Source organism: Miniopterus natalensis, chromosome 7, assembly GCF_054644295.1.
Source record: "Miniopterus natalensis isolate mMinNat1 chromosome 7, mMinNat1.hap1, whole genome shotgun sequence".
NCBI classification, from domain to species: Eukaryota; Metazoa; Chordata; class Mammalia; order Chiroptera; family Miniopteridae; genus Miniopterus; species Miniopterus natalensis.
In genome coordinates, this window is record NC_142087.1 from 42,967,536 (window position 1) to 42,980,638 (window position 13,103).

At 43.0% G+C, this 13,103-nt stretch overlaps 1 protein-coding gene across 1 annotated transcript in view; it reads left to right on the top strand.

Annotated features, from left to right (window-relative positions):
• Window positions 1–7,059: 7,059 nt before the first annotated feature.
• The window catches only part of GREB1L (GREB1 like retinoic acid receptor coactivator), a 201,713-nt gene continuing 195,669 nt past the window's right edge, over window positions 7,060–13,103 (top strand). Inside the window, exon 1 of the mRNA XM_087818992.1 lies at window positions 7,060–7,126. The gene's annotated coding sequence lies outside the window, so the exon portion shown is untranslated. The remainder of the gene's footprint in view (window positions 7,127–13,103) is intronic.

The following is a 13,103-nucleotide window of genomic DNA, read 5'->3' on the forward strand; positions in this document are numbered from 1 at the left end:
AAAGCACTAACTCAAAAAGATACATACACTCCCATGTTCACTGCAGCATTATTTATAATAGCCAAGATATGGATACAAACTAAGTGTCCATTGATGGATGAATGGATAAAGAAAGTGTGTGTGTGTGTGTGTGTGTGTGTGTGTGTGTGTGTGTGTGTGTGTGTGTGAATATTATCCAGCCATCAGAAGGAAAGTAATCTTGCCAATGGACCTTAATGGCATTACGCTAAGTGAAATAAGTCAAACAGAGAAAGACAAATACTGTATGATTCACTTGTATGTGAAATCTAAAAACAAACAAACAAACCACCAAGCTCATATATACAGAGAATAGATTGGTAGTTGCTAAAGGCAGGGTGTGTGTGTGTGGGGAGGGGGGGTGGACAAAATGGGTGAAGGAAGTACAAATTTCCAGTTAGAAGATAAGTAAGACATGAGGATGTAATGTACAGCATGGCGACTATAGTTAATAATACTGTATTCCATATTCAAAAGTTGCTGAGAGAATAGATATTAAAAGTTCTCATCACGAGAAAAAAATTCTGTAACTGTGTGGTAATGGCTGTTAACTAGACACTGTGGTGATCATTTCACAACATATACAAATATAGAATCGTTATGTTGTACACCTGAAACTAATATATGTCAATTATATACCTCATTTTAAAAAATGTACTGACCAAAAAAATTCCTTAAAGTTTTTAACAGTCTTTAACTATGGCTGTGTGCTTGAGATGGTCATAGATATGATCCTCTTGAGAAACCTCTGTATTAGCTTGCACAGGTTGCCATAACAAAGTATCATAAACTAGGTGGCTTAAACAACAGGAATTTATTGTCTAACAGTTCCAGAGGCTGAAAGTCCAAAATCAAGGTGTCAGTGGGGTTGGTTCTTTCTGAGGGATGTTGGGGAAAAAAATCTGTTCCATGCCTCTCCTCTAGCTTCTGGTGGTTTGTTAGAAATTCCTGGTGTTCTTTGGCTTGTAGATGTATTCCCCAATCTCTGCCTGATCTTCACATGGTGTTTCATCTGTGTCCAGATTTCCCATTTTATGAAAACTTCAGTCATATTGAACTAGGGCCCCACCCTATTCCAGTCTGACCTCATCCTAACTTAACTAATCACATCTACAACAAACCTGTTTCCAAATAAGGTCACGTGCTGAGGTCCTGGGGGTTAGGACTTCAACAAATGAATTCTTCGAGGACATAATTCAACCCATAACAACCTCCCTCTGTGGTTATTTTATTCCTGAAGGTAGATCATCAAATCTCCTCTCCTTTAATATATCCTAACAACCTAACCTCTGTCAGAGGTAAGATCACTTCTCTAAGTGACTGCTAGATCACAAGGAAAAGAGCCTATAACACAGAAGCTTTGGTGAGCATAACACTATCTTCTTGAATGTCAAAGACTAAAAGGAGACATGCTTATGGGGAAAGGATATATCAAACTTGGTGAGAATGCAAAAAAATCCAAATCACAGCTGAGACTGCCAAAGTCATCTTTTTTTCCTCTTTACATTTTTTTATTCCTCCACCCCACACTATTCTTCAGCAGCAGACAAAGGTAACTTTAAACAAAGGTAAGTAACGATATCAAGAAAATATCACTGTGCAACATCTGTGTGTATTAAAAGAAAACTGGAAAGTAATAAATAAATAAAAAAGAGGAAAGAAACATAAGCAAAAAGGTAAAAAAAAAACACCCAACTTTTCAGAAAACTTATCAAAGGAAACAGATAAAACATTCCAACAACTAGCTATGCACAGTCTCAAAGAAATCATAGGCTTCATGATCTTTCTGTTAAAAGTATCTACAAAGAGATCCAAGCATTTAAAGATGGTATTATACAATAACCTAAACAGCTTAAAAGCAAGTTAGCATAATGTTCTCCAGGTTCATCCATGTTGTAGCATGTGTCAGGATTTCCTTCCTTTTTAAAACTGAATAATATTCTATTGTATGTATACACCACCTTTTTTAATCTATTCACCTGCTAATGGACATTTGGGTTGTGTCCACTTTCTGAAAAGTATGGGTCAATGCTACTATGAGCATTCAGTACAAGTTTTTGTGTGACTATGTTTTAAATTATCTTGGGTATGTATCTAGGAGTGGAATTGTTGGGTCATATTATAACTCTTTTTAACTCTTTGAGAACTGCCAGATTGTTTTTCACAGTGGCTACACCATTTTACATTTACATTCCTACAAGCAATGTGTAAGGGTTCAATTTCTCCACATCTTTGCTAACATTGTTGTTATATCTTTTTCTTAAAAAATGTAGAGCCTCTAAAAAAATTATGGTGAATAAACAACACAAAATTTACCATTTCAACCATTTTTAAGGATATGGTTCTGTGACATTACATATATTCACATTGTTGTATATTCATCACCACCATCCATCTCTAGAACTTTTTTCATGTTCCCAAACTGAAACTCTAACCCTAACCTTAACCTTAATAACCATACCCATTAAACAACTCCCCATCACCACCTCCGCCTCTTCACCTTGGCCCCAGATCAACCACCATTCTGTCTTTGTGAATTTGACCACTCCAGATACCTCATATAAGTGGAATCAAAGAGTATTTGTCCTTTTGTGACTGTTTTATCTCACCTAGCCGACTGTTTTCAAGGTTCATTGCAGCTGTTGCATGTGTCAGAATTTCCTTCCTTTTTAAAGCTGGATGGTATTTCATTGTATGTATCCTACTATTTTCTGGAGTTTTTTGTTTGTTTTTCCTAATTGCCATTCTAGTGCATGTAAAGTGGTATACTGTGGTTTTGATTTAGATTTCCCTAGTGGCTAATTACGTTGAGGACTTTTTGGCGTGATTATTGGCCATTTGTATATCTTCACTGGAGAAATATCTATTCAAGTCCTTTGTCCATTTTTCATTTGGATTATTTGTTTTAATTGTTGAGTTGTAAGAGTTTTTATATATTCTGGACAATAGGTCTTTATCAGATATATGATTTACAAATATTTTCTCTTATACTGTAAGTTGTCTTTTCACTTTTATGATATGTCCTTTGATGCACAAAATTATTAAAATATAAGTCAATTTATCTTGTTTTTGCTTTGATGCTTATACTTTTGGTGTCACATTAAGAAATCATTGCCTAGTCCAATTGGCATGGCTCAGCAGTTGAGCATCAACCTCAGATCCAGGAAGTCGAGGTTTGATTCCTGGTCAGGGCGTATGACCAGGTTGCATGCTCAATCCCCAGCAGGGGTCATGCAGGAGGCAGCCGATCAATGCTTCTCCCTCATCATTGATGTTTCTATCTCTCCCTCTCCCTTCCTCTCTCTGAAATCAATAAAAACATATTTTTAAAAAAGAAATCATAGCCTAACCCATTGTCAAACAACTCTATAAAATGTTTATAGTTTTAGCTCTTACATTTCAGTACCCCTTGCCCCCCCATCTGCAGTTTTACTTCCCAAGGTCTCAGTTACCTGCAGTCAACCACACTCTGAAAAAACAAAATGAAAAATTCCAGAAGTAAATAATTCATAAAATTTTAAGTTGTGTGCTATTCTGAGTAGTGTGATGAAGTCTCCCTCCTTTTTGCTCCATCCTACCAGGGATGTAAATCATCCCTTTATCCAGCATATGCATGCTTTACACACTCTCCATCCATTTAGTCACTTAGTATTCATCTTGGTTATCAGATTGAATGTTGCAGTATTATAGTACTTGTATTCAAGTAACTCTTATTTTACTTAATATTAACCCCAAAGCCACCCACATGCTTTTATTGCAGTATATTGTTATAATTGTTCTATTCTATTATTGTTATTAACCTCTTACTGTGCCTAATTTAGAAATTAAACTTTATCACAGGTATGTATGTACAGCACAAAAACATAATATATATAAGTTTCAGTACTATCCGTGGTTTCACGCATCCACAGAGGTGTGTTTTGGAATGTATATCCCACAGATAAGAGGGGACTACTGTATATCCAAGATCCATTTGAAGTTAATTTTGTATCCTCTGTAAGGTGGATGCCCAGATTCATTCTTTAGCAGGTGGATATCCAGTTGTCCCAGCACTATTTGTTGAAAAGACCTGTACCAACAGGAAGTGGGCTGTAAAAATTGCACAGTCTCCAAGGAGAGCTGACTTCCCAGTGTTCCTTCTAATGTGGCCATGGAAGGTAATGAATGAGGAAGAGCCTTCCAGAGTGTGGAGCAAAGGGCCACAGAAATTTGTGACAAAGGATATTCATCCTTGAGAGCAGAGCCAGGATATAATCATATAACTTCCATTGACGAGGCAGAGGATCTTCACAATAACTACTCGGAAATACTAGGTTATTTATAAGGACCTTGACTGCTAGGAGCCTCACATTTTTCACTGAACTTGGGTACTAATGCAGGGTATTTATGGAGAGCCACTGGGGAAGAATGGAGGGACTCACGGACAATGAGAACAGTTAACATTTTATAGTGTGCTAGGCACAATGCATTGTCTTAATTCACATAGTCACCCTCTGAGGTATGTACTATTATAATGTTATTCTACAAATGGAGACAGAAAGATAGGGTCAAGTAACTTTGTCAAGGTTAAATAACAAGTAAGTCTTGGAGTCAGAAGTCAAAACTGTGGGGCCTAACTCCAGAGCATTCACTCTTAGCCCTGTCCAATTTGATAATCACAGAAATCTGTTGGGCCTGATGAAAGACATGTAAACCCTGAAGGTGACACAAGGCATGTACACAGATAAATTCAGGGCAAGGGAGTGTATTATCTAATAAAGGAGACATGGAAATGTTTCACTCTACCAGAACCTAGTAGATTACTATCACTTTTAACCTTGTTAGGGACTTGTTTACCAGTTCCCACTACACCATCTGGCTCACAGTAGGTGCTCAATAAATATTTGTTGAATGAACGAAGAATGAATACCAGAGTCCTGTAATATTAGCCTAAGGTCCTTGAGCATCTGTGCCAAATTTGCCTTCACGTCTCCAGAGTCTAGTCCTTGAACTAAAGTGAGAGAAAACTGCACTGTGGTTTTACTTTAAGGTTCTTTATTGTTTTGTTTTCTTATCTTTAAAATAGAAGGTGCCCCACCACCACCACCACTATACGGACCTTGTCAAGGATTGGGTTTTCCAAAAGAGTCTCACTTGCTTTAACCTCTTGTGAGCTTAGGTTATATTCAGCAGGTGAACTTGAAATCTCAGGTTTCTAGTCTTTCCTGCATATGTGGCCAGTCCCCCTGGTGAGTTTGCCAACATCAGATTCCTTTTCCAAGTGTTTAGCTATACTGCTAATCATCTGCACTTTTCTCTGCTGTAGTTATAGAAAAACCATATTGATTTCATTTACTAAACCCGTATTGTAAGCAAGATCCAGAAGAGTGGAACTACAGCGGCAACTGAGAAAGTCATGTTTCCTGGCCTTTGTGGCCCATAAAGGTGTTTCTGTGTGTTTTATAAGAACTGGACACTAGGAATTCAGTTGTAAAAACAAAACAAAAAAAACACTTCTGCTCCTTTATCCGCACAAGGAACAAACCGATTTTTAAAAAATGGCACTTGAGCACGTTTTCCCAGTGGAGGCAGGAGAGAAAACAATCCCAACCACAAATAAATCGCTTACTTTTGCTAGTCATAACTGAACTGTGCCTTCAGTTATTTTCTGGAGATTCCAGACTTCCAGTCTTCCTCTACATCTACAAAAGAGAAAGGGGGGGGGGGAATGCATTTTGGTTCTTTAAAAAAAAAAAAGACACAGGCAAGACAAGCAAACAAAACGTACTGACTTAGAGATCACATGAGGTCTATTTTAATTAAAGCCGTTTTTAAATTATAATTGACAACGATACGGTGACAATAGAATGATAACCAACCCGCCAGGGGACTGGGCGCCAAGGCAGCTTCCCCGCTTTCAAGAACATGCTGAGCTACGCGGGGCTCTACTTGCCCCAGAGGCACTGAAAACAGATCAACTTTTCGGTACCTAGACTCTCCCACCACACCCAGCATGGAGCTGCTTCTTCCAGAGCCTGGGCAACCCAGCGAAGGAGTCTAGTCGCCTATCCCTGGCAACAGTGACAGTTTTTTAAGAAAATGGAGCTACGACTCTCATAAGAAGCACCGCCGGCTGTGGAAAGTGGAGCTAAATGTATCGCTTCGGGCCGCCGCGCCTCTCGAGAGCGTCTGTCGCCCGGCGCCCGTCAAGGCCCAGGGTCCCTTGGAAGTGGCTGCCCTTCCCCTTGGCCCGCGGAGCTCGGGACGAGCCCCGGCGAGCCGGCCGCCTCCCCTCGCGGGGCCGGCGTGCTCAGCCCGGAGGTGCAAAAGTCGGCTCCGGCCCCAGCTCCCGGGGTGGCTGGGTTTTGTCCGCGTCCTGCCCCTGCCCTCCCCCCTTCCATGCAAAAGGCCAAGGGTTTCTGACCCACCCTTGCCCAGGCGGAGTTCACGCTTAGGGCCCTTTAGCCGCAGTCCTCCAGACCCAGCGAGCAATCGCGCAACGACCCGAGAGCGCCGAATAAACGCGGAATCAGCGAGAAAATAATTTTTCCTCCAGGCTGCGCGCGCCAGCTCCCCTGGGGGGCAACCTTCCTCCCAGAAGACCCCCCCAACCCCCTACCCTCCACACCCGGCCGTGGCCACACCCTTCATTTTTGCCCGGAGTGTGGCAATGGAGGCGTGAAAACAGTGGACTGGAGGCGCCACTGTAGGGGTGGGGGCGTCGTAGGTGGGGGTGGGTAAGGCAATGTGCGCCCACGACGCTCTAGGGCCAGGGAACCCTAAAGGCCACTCGCGGCGCGGAGGCTGCAAGAGGCCGAAAGGCGGGGCGGAGGAGGAGGTGCGGGGGTCCCCGCCGCGGAGGTTCTGGGGAGGCGGGAGGGGCAGCACCTGAGGAATCCGCCTCCGGCCGCGGCGGCCGCCGCCTCGCTCCGCCCCGGGGAACTGAGCGCGCGGCCGGCGCGCCTGCCTGAGAGACGCCAGCCACCGGCGGCGCTAGCACCTCGGAGGAGGGCGGCCTCGGCGAGCGGAGCCGCGGTGCTGGGACCCGGACTGGGGGTGGGGAGACGAGCCCCGGCCGAGGCCAGGGCCACCCCCCCGGTCCTCTGCCCTCGCGCCACCCCAGGGCCAGGTGAGCGGCTGCGGGGCCACGGGGGCCGGGCGCGGGGAGGCGGGAGGTGAGAGGTCGCGAGCCGGGCGCGAGCGCACGCCTCTGCCCGGCAGGAGCTGCCCTTTGGCGGGCGGTGGACACCCTGCCTGCACGGGGAAGCGCGGCAGCGGACTTTTTCTGGAGCGGAGAACTAGGGAGGCGGGGCGGGGACGTGAGCGGGAGCGCGTTTGTAGGGCGCGGGCAGGCGCCGGGGCCAGCCCGGACCCGAACCCGTCCTCCCCGCCGCCTCGCGGAAGCTCCCGAGACCACCCAGCCCCGTGCGGTCCGCACTCGGAGGCCAAAGGCCTGTCACCCCGGGCTCTCGTCTCGCCCTTTGTGGCGGGAGCGGGGAAGCCGGAGCGTGGGACGAGGGAGGCTGCGGCGCGGCGGGGCGCTCTGGCGCGGAGGTGGAGGGGGGTGCGCCCCGGGCCGGCCTCCCGGGGCCCGAGGGGTTGTGAGGGGCTGTCGCGGGGCGCGTGGGCGGCAGGTAGCGTGGCGCGGCGGCGACGCAAGGAGGATGGAGAGGGCTCAGTTGGGGAAAGTTGAGAGCGTCCGGCGGTGGCCGGGCGTCTGCTGAGTGCCCCTGGGTTTCTTTGCTGCACGCGGACTGTCACTCGGTCGCGAGCGCGCGCGCGACCATCATTTCCCTCTCCCGGTGAGTGGCTAAGGACCCCTCACTCTTTCTCGAGCGAGACACAAAGGCTTGTGTTGACAGCTGACCCTGACACCAGCGGACGGCGGAGTGCGGTCGGGCGAGGGTTTGCCGAGGAGGCGGCTTGCTGAGGTAAATCGGTTCCTTCAGTCTCTCTTCCGAGCTCCCTGAAGAGAAATTCTGTGTGGACTCGGCGCGCGCGGGCTTTCTCGGTCCAGTCGAGCCCACGGAAGGTGCAGAACCGATTCGCCTGCACGGGAGCTGCTGCCGAGCCGGCAGAACTGCCTCGTTCCTTTCCTCCGCGGGCGCGGCGGCCCCACGGTCCTGGCCCCCGGCCCCTGGGCCCCGCCGAGGGGACGGACACGCATTCTAATTTATGTTTTTCGCATCTTTGGAGTCGGCCCCCCCCACCCCCCCGCTTAAGGTGGGAAGGTGGGAAATCCCACGTAAATCTGTTTTTTAAACCTTACTATTTGAATATGGGGAAGAGGTTTTCCGCAAAAGGTTTTTTTGTGTGTGTGTGTGGGGGGGGGGGTTTGCAATAAATGGGCCCCTCTGCACATTTTCTTATCGTTTAAATCCTGGAATTCTGCTTTGAATGTTGTAACTGTGTCCGTTCCTTTTCTTCCTGAATAGACCTACGTGGTCTTACAGATTGCAGTCCTGGAAACTTATTTAAAAGAGGAAGAAACGTTAGAAATACTTGTTTGATCGGAAATATTTAGTGAGAGAATTGTATGCCCGTAGGCACGTGCTTACGGGGAACGTTTTAATTCATGTGTGTTGGATAGGAACGCGCGCAGAGTAAGAATTCCCAGCTGTGTGAAGGGAACCCTGCCTCTCCTACCCAGTACCCCCAAAGCCCTAGTGCTCGCAGAGGCAGCCGCTGTTGTCAGTTTCTTGTATATCCTCCCATTAACTTCCTATTGACATAGAATTACACCGTGGAAATAAAAGCAGAGAGGAACCGAATGTAAGTTAAGAAGGAACTATGTATCCGTGGTGATTGCTGGTCGTTTGATATCCACTCAGGATGACATCACAGCCCTTTATTTGGCCTAAGGCAGACTTATCTCAGCTGAAGGCCAGTTAGAGTGCTACAAATCCCAGAGCAAGGATTCCTTAGAAAGCAGCACCATTGAACTGTTATTCCACCTGCACCCCCTTCCCCAGCCTCTCTACACTCCATTTTTATACCCTTTGTTGAATTTCCCCTTCCTTTTGGAACTCTTTAGGAAGTAGAGAATGAGAACTGTACGTTTATTCTGGCCGGGGCCGTATGTATCTGAAGACGTTGGAAGGACATATGTGTACTTTTGTTAACATGACATAATACGAAAATTTTAATGATAAGGGAGAAATATGAAGGCCAAGTTTAAGACATTTGTTCACATCTCTTGGTTCCAGGACTGGATGTGCTCTAGCTAAATGAAGTCACTTTCTTAGGAATGAGTTTGTTTCCCCTTCCGTTAAAGGAATTGAACTATGGGCTTCTACGGGTTCTCCTAACTCCAGAATTCTGAGGTTACAATGGTAGTTTCTGCAGGTGTCCTAAGGAGAACCCAGTTGGACCTGTGGATTGAGACAGTGGAGGGACAAAATAAATTCCTGAGTGGTAGGTTCATAAAGAGGAAGCTAAGATGTTTAAACTATATTCCTGCTCTTATTATATTGATCATCATTGGGGAACAGCTACTTTACTTTTCCACAAAGTGTCTGCTTATGTTACTGAAAGAGGCCAAACCCTGGGCTGAATGGGCCTCTGTGCATCACCTTGTATGGCTAAGAAGAGTGAATTTTCTTCACAGCTCCTGGTACCATTTTGGGGGAAGTTACTTTTACCAAAATCTTACTTTTCTTTTTGGTAAAGTGGTAATAAAGTTCATCTACCTACTTCAAAGGGACTTGATGTGACTTAATTAGTAATTCTCAAAAGTATTTAGAATATGAATATCCCTTATAGCTAAGATATTTTAGTTAATTTTATACATAATCACTTAGAGATCATGTTATTAGTGGAAAACTTTCTAATCTATAAAACACCTGCAACCTCTGGGCTAATGATCCCTGGATGGGTGCAGGGAGCTGAGGAATCATCGCAAGGTTATGATAGTAAAAAGAATTAGTTTATTTTAGTCACTATATATGATCTCAATTAAGGCATTTCAAAAGAACACTGCAAGTGGTGATTGCAAACATCATTGATGTTAAGAAGAAGACCTCATGCTTTAAATCTTCAGAATCACCGCTAAAGAGTATTATGTAATTATTTTGAATAAGTCTGTAATATAAATAAATTATAGTGAAGTTTTAGAAATTATTATTAGAAATAGAAATTGTTTAGAACTAGAATGGATTTGTACGGGTGCTGAGAGTAATCTTGATTGACTAAAGTGACAGAAACAAAATTAAGTACTAGTAGTGAAATTCTTCTAACATGGAATAGTTTTTATTTTTTCCAGTTTTCTTCCCAGTCTTGCTATATGGACATATATTTTTATTGATGTCTTATCATATTGCAGATACATTTTTAATCTGATTTTTTATAAACATTTTACTACAATTTACTTCCTATTATTTGTAATTAGTTTGTCATACCATAATTTACTTAGCTCTTCCTCTATTTTGAGGGTTTTTTTCAGTATTCAAAAAATATATAATGACCATCCTCATGAATGTAACTTTCTTTTTAAAAACTTCCTTAGGATTGTTCCCCTGGAGAGGCAGAATAGTGTAGTTGTAATTGGGTGGGCTCTAAAATAAAGGTTCAGGATCCAAAACCTAACTCCATCACTTATTGGCAATACTGGACCAGTAATTTATGTTCTCAGAGCTTTCTAACCTGTAAAATGGGTATAGTAATAACTCTCTACAAAGTTGTTCAAATAAAAAGGCGTAACACATTACAACACATGTAAATGTTAACTCTTACTTTTGTTAGGAATTTTTTCAATTTCTGGTAATAACAAAATTACTTTCCAAAAGGATTGTATTCATTTATACTTCATTAACAATCTGTGTGTGTGCTTGTTATTTTAAAACATATTATTGTGACTAGTTTGTGAAATCAGTGTAAACTTGTATCTCTTTGTTTTAATTTGTATTTCTTTGGTCTTGTGAGAAGTGAGAGGAATTTTTTTTCAGCAGTATTGCTACAGTTTTCTACATGGACTGATGGAAGGTTCATCATCTCAGTCATTTTGAACTAAACTATAAGATGAGCATACAGGACAGGTCAGTCACAGAACCAAGTTTTCCAGTAGATCCTTTCAAATTAATTATAGTTTTCTTGTATTCTCAGTCTATAGCAATTTTTATTAATTATTTTTAACCTTAGAAAAGTAGGTGTTAAAATTAATAATGTATATCAATTCTGTTTAAGTGGAGATGCAACCCTCTCTTTTTTCTCTTGAAGGGCTGATTTGTAATTAGCATGGTTTTGATCACAATCTAGTGAATTTTTTTCTAGGCGTGTTTCTCAAAACTTGGGGGGAAAAATCAGAGAGAAAGTTTCATGATTCCTAATCATGTTATCTTTTGGCTACAAATGGATAATGAAGTTATGCCCTCTGACTTGAGTTCTTATATAGTCAAGGTAATTTAGACAACACAAAAGCATGCCCTTGTAACTTCTAGAGTTCCAGCAACCCTGATATTTCTGGCAAACACACACCCAACGTGGATAACAGCAGCTCTTTGTGCTGCTGAGCCCCAGGAGGGCTCCCTATTGTGTACTCTTCCTTCCCTCCCATTCTTGACTGACTGGCGATAGCAACTCCTCCAAGTCCAGATGTGAAGCTCCCACAGAGACTCCTCTTTTCTACCCAACTCTGTATTTATCCCTATCACCCACCCCTTCAGCATATTTGCTTTTATCTTATGTTATAGAGAATTCACTATCTTTTCAAGGTTGTGGTTTCAGATTTTATTTTTAATATTTTTCTATGTTGGATGAGTGTAGAGACTACGGTAGAGACTATAGGCATGATTAGCATAGATTAACACATAATCAGCACTTGATAAATGTTTGTTGCTGTGAACCATATCTTGTATGGCCTTCTCTGTTCCTGGGTATGGTTTTACTTTTATGGTACCAGTCTGGAGAAGCAAGCTCCAGTTGTGTCCTGGATTGCTGTGTTTGTCTATATTACCAAGGTTAGGAGTTAGGAAACCTGTTTGTTCTGGCTCTTTTAGCTTCTTGTGTGTTTAGGGGAGATTCTTAACTTCTGTACTTTACTTTTCTTCTGTAAAATGGGATTAACAGTTACTGCTCTATCAGTCTTCTGCACAGGATTATTGTGAAAATAAAGTGAAATAAATGTGGACATGTTTTGGAAAATATTATGTTGTCAAAATTACACATTACCACTACACTTCCAGGAGTGTCCATATCCTTGAGAAAATCTCATCTCATTGTGGAGCTGTACTTGGAGTTTAGGCTTAGATGAAAATTCTTGAGGCCCAATCCAGCCTATTCAATCAGAAACTTTGGGGTTGAGGCTTACTAATCTGCATTTTAACAGCCCTTCTGATGCTGAACCACTGCTCAAGAGAGTAGGAAATGTCAACAACCACTAGAAAAGTATTCTTCTGCTAGTTGAATATTAGTTATAAAATAATCCAGACATATAATTCCGTCATTTTTGAATACTAAGTATGAAGTGATAGTTAACTATTCTTATTAGCTGTTTGTCTTTTAATCTCTTAAAATTTAATTCAGAGCAGGAATTGTAAACTCAGTTGCTTGTAGGGGCTAAGCAGATAATCTGAGTGAAGCAGGAACCCTGTAAAATAATTAAGGGATGAGGAGTTCTGGTGGACAAAAAATTCTGAAGGTGGCAGAATTTCTAAGGCTCCGCTGATTCATGTCTAGTGGTAGTATGGGTCACTGTTGCCAGATTATTGGATTTTTCAACTGGAGCTGGAAATTTGTATTTTTATATGAATTTAAATATTGACAATAAATTTTAAACAAAAACATATGGCCTGGCCGGTGTGGCTCAGTGGTTAACCGTCGACCCATGAACCAGGAAATATCTCGGTTGGATTCCCAGTCAGAGCACCTGCTGGGGTTGCAGGCTCCATCCCCAGTAGGGGGCGGGCAGGAGACAGCTGATCAATGACTGTCATCACTGATGTATCTCTCTCCCCCTCTCCCTTCCTCTCTCTGAAATCAATAAAACATATTTAAAAAAAAAAAAGAAAATGAAAACATGTGGGTCTAACAAAGCAGATCTGCCAGGTAATTTCCAACCTCTCATTTAATTAACATGGTGAGAATATTTGCATTTGAGTGAGTATGGCAGA